Consider the following 6,965-nt stretch of genomic DNA (forward strand, 5'->3'; position numbering starts at 1 on the left):
AAACATTTTAATTTCATTACGATAATTGCATTTGACATGCGTTTGAGCTGATTTTTGACACAGATTCATTCAGATTGATTTGGTAAACTCGCATATTCTACAACATTCTAAAATCAAAGATATCATCAGTAATAAAACATTTGAACTTGATTATTGATCACTTTATACCATTATATCTTCGATTCACAACCCAAAAGTAGCTTTCAAACGAACCTAACCTTTTTACAATCTCTACAACAATCTCCGACACAATTGTACCCGATAAATAAAAAAATGCGTTTTGTCGGTTACGTTACTTAGGTCATAATGGTATCATTATATCTCCGGAACCGAAAGTGACAGTTCATCAATCTTCAAACTTGGTTCACAATAAAAAATATGTTTGAAAAGAGTCTAAGCTTACGCAAAAAAATGTATTTTGTCGATTACGTCACTCTGCTGTATTTTGTATCACTCTGCCAATTGCTCTTGGAATTTGATTCAGAGCCCAAGAGTTACACAAATACATTTTCCAGTCTCATCGCGCTGAGTCGAATAGTATACTACACTGGTGATCTACGGATTTAAAGTCGGTTTTTCAGCTATTCTATAAACTATAAGAATAAAGGAAAGGCAAAATGTTTTGTTTTTCTTAAAAACGTGTTTTATCCACCTAGCAGTGAGATGATACCTTTTTCTTATCGATCTGCATGCTCTCTGAATCAATACTCAATGTTACTCGAAAATTGTAGTTAGAAAGAATGGTAATCGATTGTAGTATTAAGATAAATAGGATAAAAAAATTCTAGACATATTTTGGAATGAAATGAAATATTTTCAAATATACTTATTCTCTCGTATTTATTAGAGTAATATGATATTGAGATTTTACGGGGGATTTTTTTGAAGACAGTTAGAATCCATTTAGTTTTAAAATGTATGAGTTATCATTCAAAGCAAACAAAATACTATGCTGAAGAGAATTCAATTTTTCTATTACCTAGCAACGATTGAATAGAAAATTCTATCTCATTTTAATTCCAAACGTCATTTAATCGTATTTCGTCAAAAAAATTCTACTGTTCCGTTCGAAAGTCGGTTTTTCAGCAATTCCAATACCTTTCTATAGAGAAAGGGAAAACACAAATTGTAAACAAAAAATAATGGCAAACTTTGCGCATTTTGAAATAATATTGCGTTTCGTCTTTGATTAATCAGTGCAGAGCAGTTCAAATTGAGCTATGTTACTTAATGCTAAACTCGGCAGATCAATTTGAACCGCTAATCAGACGTAAAGTTTTGTAAAGATGAGCTGATTTATCAGAAATAGTAAATAAATTCATTTATTTCTTAGATCTGGCAAGTTGACAATCACATAACTTCACATCGGATATACCGGTTCTCGGAATCCAGCTGCGGAAATACCAGGAATAGTGGTAAAAACCTTCAAAACGGAAGTTTATTCCGAGATGGCTCAACTGATTTACCCAAACTTAGATTAAAATGAAAGGTCTTTCGGTCCTTTACAAAGTTCCTGAATTTGGTCCGGATATGTCTTCCGGTTCCGGAATTACAAGGTGATGAGTACTTGAAAATCGTAGTTTTCGTGAGGAGCAACAATGTAAAATAGGGAAATATTTTTCTAATTGGACTCAAAACTGTTCAAATGTATAAATCAGGTAAGTTGCTGGCCATACGAACCGACTTCGTCTATACTAGTCCTTGAAATGCGGTTCCGGGAAGTACCGGAAATAAGAATTAAAATCTCTTAAACGGAACTTTCTCACTTTTCTCCGAGATGGCGCAACCGGCTTTCACAAACAAAAGGCCCAAATGAAAGATTTTTCGGAGCTACAGGGAATCACAATTAGAGCTAATCGGCTCAAGTGGCACGTTTCCCTGGTTATTTGAAGATTTGTGCCTTTGATTTGTGTGTTTAAAAGTTCAAACCGCTGCAAAAAAACTGACATAAAATTCTAATTTTAGCTCGAACTGGGTGACATTTGAAATCCTGAGTTCGGCTGTCATTTGAGATCTAGAGTTCCGATATAGATGAAATTTCTCACACATATTTTGAAAAGTATACTTTTTCAGAAAATGGCATATAAAATGCTTTCATGCTTTCAAGACTTTAGACCCAACTTCGTATATAACCCCTTAAATAAGGGTTCTTTTTTAGAAACATAATTGATTTACAACGACGATCAAGATATACTGAATATATATCATTTATGTTATGATATAAATTCTAAAACGATTGTAATTGTCGTTAGCTACAATTACTTTAAAAACGTGTTTATTCCACCTAGCAGTGAGATGATACCTTTTTTTATCAATCCGCATGTGTTTTTTGCATGAATATTCTTCGGTGTTTAAGTTTTCATGACATTATTTCAATGACCGTCGTTTTAAGCGACAATTTGAGATTTTATTCACTCATTACTTTGTAATGTCGAAACTGCAAATCGGATCGAATTTGAATCTAGAAGTGTGATAATCGACGATAACATGCCATGATATGTAAGTTCCAGTTTAGAGTTTAAGATAATTTATGGTATTCAGGAACCAGCATAACCCAAACCGATTCGTATGGCCATATGACGAATAAATTACAACAGTTTTGAGTCCAACTTTGAAGCTTTTCGGGATTGTCATCTTCTATATCGGTTTGAATTTTAAAAATTCATCATCATGTAATTCGAGAACCGAAAGTCATAATTGGATAAAATTCATTAATTGTAGTATGTATGTATAAAATTAATTATTTTTGTATATAAGTTTATTTTAATTTGAATTTTTGTTTCTGAAATTTGTTTAGGCTTTTTTTTAGAAAACGATTGAGCTTTGAGAAACGATTTTATACTGGAACCGGAATTCTAAAATCTGTATGGCCGAAGTCAGATAAATTCACCTGAGTAGCTGTATAGTTTACATTTGTTTCATAATATTTGAAAATCAGTGAAGACATCTTTGAGAAATCATAGCACGAATTTAATTTTTAGGTGCCTTCTGAATCGTCAACTGAATACCACTAAAACTGAGAAAAGTTAATTTTTTTTTATCGACTATCCAAATCTGCTAACCCGATAAACCTGATTAATTTATGTGGAAGAGACATTTTTATACCAATCACCCTGTATCCCCGAAACCGGAAGTTGGATCTGACTGAAGAGCAAGATGTTTTATAGAATCTTGAAACTTTTCATTTGTATCTTCGGTTCAGCCATCTACGAGAAGAATGAGTTACACAATTTTGATTTCGTTTCACATATCATCCTGTAGTTCCGGAACCAGAGGTCGGAACCAAACATAATTCAGGAACTTTGTTTGGGAGCATACGACTTTTCGTATGAATCTGAATTTGTAGAAAAGAAATTTTCCGAGAAAATTGAGTGAAATTATTTGTCACACACGCATTTGCTGATCTCGACGAACTGATTCGAATGGTATATGGATGTTATGTTCATCCAGCATTTATTGCTGTAAGTAGTTTAAAACAATATAATTAAAAAAAAATTCAGCCATCATCTGGTTTATATATGTCGTATTCGAACGATTATGTTGCCAAAAACGAGCCGTGCTAAAATCGGTCCGAGTCTAAATGTCATGAAAAAGGATGCTGTACACAGTCTTTTTGGTACTTAGAAACAATTGTATGTAACAGTATAAAAAATCGTATTTTCCGTTGCTCCCAAGCATTTCTTTGTCATACAGCGCTCAAAACTCCTACTGCTGGAATAGAGGGAAAAGTCGTTTACACAAAAATTTCTATATCTCCGTTAAAAATGGACGGATTTTGACAATCTATCGCTTGTTGGATAGCTATTACCGTGCGGAATCTAAGTCTGAATACATATTCTGTTTTCAAGGTCAATTATGACAGATACTGTCAAAAAACTGAAAATTTTGACATAAAACTTCATATAACTCAAAAAGTAAACATTCTATCTCAAAACCATTCAATAACGTTTTGGGTGACGGGGAGACCTTTCATTTGCGACTAGTTTGATCAAAATCGATTCAGCCATCTCTGAGATCTCTACCTCGTTATTGACAACACACATACACAAACGGACATTTGTTCAGTTCGTCGAGCTGAATCGATTGGTATATGACACTCGGCCCTCTGGGACTTGGAAAATTTTTCTGAAGTTTGAGCGAATTCTATGCCTATTTTTTATATTTATAAAAAAGTTAAAAACAATGTTGAATATACCAAAACATGTTTTGTTATATACATATTTTCACTGGAACTTCTATTCATTTACTCTTTTTTAAAAACGTCTTTAACTAGCAAGATCATCTGGTGGGATTTTATTATCACATTTCACCAGGGCCGATAAAGAACTGGTTGTGAGTATAAAGCTTTCCCCACTCGGATAATTCCGCAGGAGGAAATTCTCCACTCGAAATCTTTTGAAATATTGGAAAATAATATAAAACTATCATATTCGAAATTGAATTCGCGCTCAAACTTCTCAAATAATTATATCTCCGAAAAATTTAAAAAAATCTTATACTTCATTCACCATGCTTTCCCTCACCGTCAAATTTTACTCTTCACCCGGGTAAAATCCGTTCTACCATCCCTGATTCTCACACTATTCTGCCGGATTTGCTTCAAAAGCATGGAATACGTTTCAATCGCGAAGCGGGAATAGCGAATGCGAAATCACTGGAAAATGAACATGTTCGAATAAACAAGCTTTCATCGATAAATTCATCGCATTCTCTGGTGAACATAATATTAACTCTTCTCTCGTGCGCCAAATGAGCACTCTCAGGATGTGAACATACCATCCGTCCTTATAAAGCGATTGCCTTCTGTCATTCTGCAGACTTCTAAAGCTCTCTCTCTCTCTCTCTCTGAGACACGTCTAATCTCCGAAAGCTTCTCTGTCTTTTGGTTAACCATACGCCATTAATTAGAGGTGCCACTAAAGTTAACATTCAGCACAAGTGAACAAGTTTCGTCTCGAAACGAATACGCTTTTTTATACTTTCACTTTCAGGCAACCATCTGAGTTTTATATAAGTGATTTTTTTATTCAAATAAACTAGTCTCCAGCGCAGTTAATTATTCAATCTTTATTTAAACCGTCATTTTTACTAACAGCTCGTCGAGATCAGCAAATATATATGCGTGTGTGTAGTTATGTAACATTTTTGTGCACCTAATTTTCTCAGAGATGGCTGAACAGGTTTTCACAAACTTAGATTTAAACGAAAGGTCTTTTGGTCCCATATAAAGATTATTGCCAATCGAACCCCCTCACTTGACACCTTGAATTTTCAGTTTCCGATTCTAAAAGTACCGGAAAAAGTAAACGGAGATTACTACGATTTTTGAAGATGGCTGAGCCGATTTTCACGGCCAAAGCAGAAAAAGTCGGTTTCGGCTCGGTCCGGTCGGCCTAGTGGGGGTTGACTTTGACTTCATACTACTTTGTTCAATTATGACCAGCAAAAGACTGATCTAATAGAGAGTTTTTATGCGAGGAAAAACGTATAATTTAGCATAAGTAAATTCGAACATGATACCTTGTATTGAATTTTCTTCCGCTCAGATGGTTTGTTTGTTAGTTTGCGTTAGGTGAGATATACTTTTCAGCAACGAACTTAACACATGGATCAATAAGTCCCGACGTTTTTCCAATTTTTCAATACCATGCTTATAAAAAAATTTATCTTTCGCTTCAAAATAAGCTTCAGTTTCAGCTCCTCATTTGAGCCAAATCTTTTTCTCTGGAGCATATTTTTAAGATCAGCAAAGAGCCAGTAGTCACTGAGGGCTAAATCTGACGAGTATGGGGTGTGGGGAAGCAGATCAAAACCCAATTCGTTCAATTTCGCCATTGTTTTTATCGACTTGTGGCAGGGTGTTTTTGTTCCATCGAAAGCAATCGCGGCACCCACTTGGAAAAAACCTTTTTCATGCTCAATTTTTCATGAAGGATAGTAAATACACTTCCATATGATATCTGTGTCATCTCAGCAATCTCACGGAGCTTCACTTTACGATCTTTCATTATAATTTTTGTCACTCCACTCACATTTTCCGGTGTAACGGCTTCCACAGGTCTACCCGAGCGTTCCGCGTCATTTGTGTCGGTACGACCACGTTTAAACTCGGCGAACCACCGACAAATCGTTGCTTTTGATGGACAAGAGTCCGGATAACATTTTTCAACCCATTGTTTCGCTTGCACGGTGTTTTTACCCATTGAAACACAATGTTTTATCAAAACACGAAACTTGGTTTTTTCCATTTTTTAAACAAACTACAAAACGACTTTACTCCAACCTCGATAACTCAGCTGTTTCTGGTCGGATCGACTTAAAATTTTGACCCGTTTCAAGCAAAGGTTAGCACTCTAGAAAGACGTTGTTACTGGTTTACTACGAGCGCCATCTCTGCTTTAGTCTCGGGACTTATTGATCCATGTGTTATATTCTTCAATATTTTACTGTAAAAAATCAGATTTAAGAGACTCATGTGACAATCAAAATAATTCTCTAACTCGGACTACGGCTTAGAGGTGCACTTTCGAAATTCGTGTCGTACCGCTTTGATCCGTAGGGTTTTGTGAGAGGTGTTTGTGGGGCGAGAAAATGATCATATTATCTAAGTAGATGATACGATCTAATTATTTGGAAACCCACACGCGATGTTTGTAACCGTAATCGACCTCAAAGCGAATCAAATATATAAATTATTTATTCCAACACCAATTCACGACGACGTCTAAATGATTCTTCCCGATATTTCCTATTCAATAAGTAGTATTTCCATTTAGAAGTGACATGCATCGCGTGAAGTTGAAATTCTGAGGACGGTATTCAATCTAACGTCAACCAACCGAAATCCTAATCGTACCTCGAAACGCCACATCAATTATTTTATTAGAACATTCTACAAAAATGGAAAGGACAACATATAAGTGTTTGATTCAAATTCGTCGAAATGCATTCGTAAATCTTTAACG

This window comes from Malaya genurostris, chromosome 1 (assembly GCF_030247185.1).
Source record: "Malaya genurostris strain Urasoe2022 chromosome 1, Malgen_1.1, whole genome shotgun sequence".
Taxonomy (NCBI): Eukaryota; Metazoa; Arthropoda; class Insecta; order Diptera; family Culicidae; genus Malaya; species Malaya genurostris.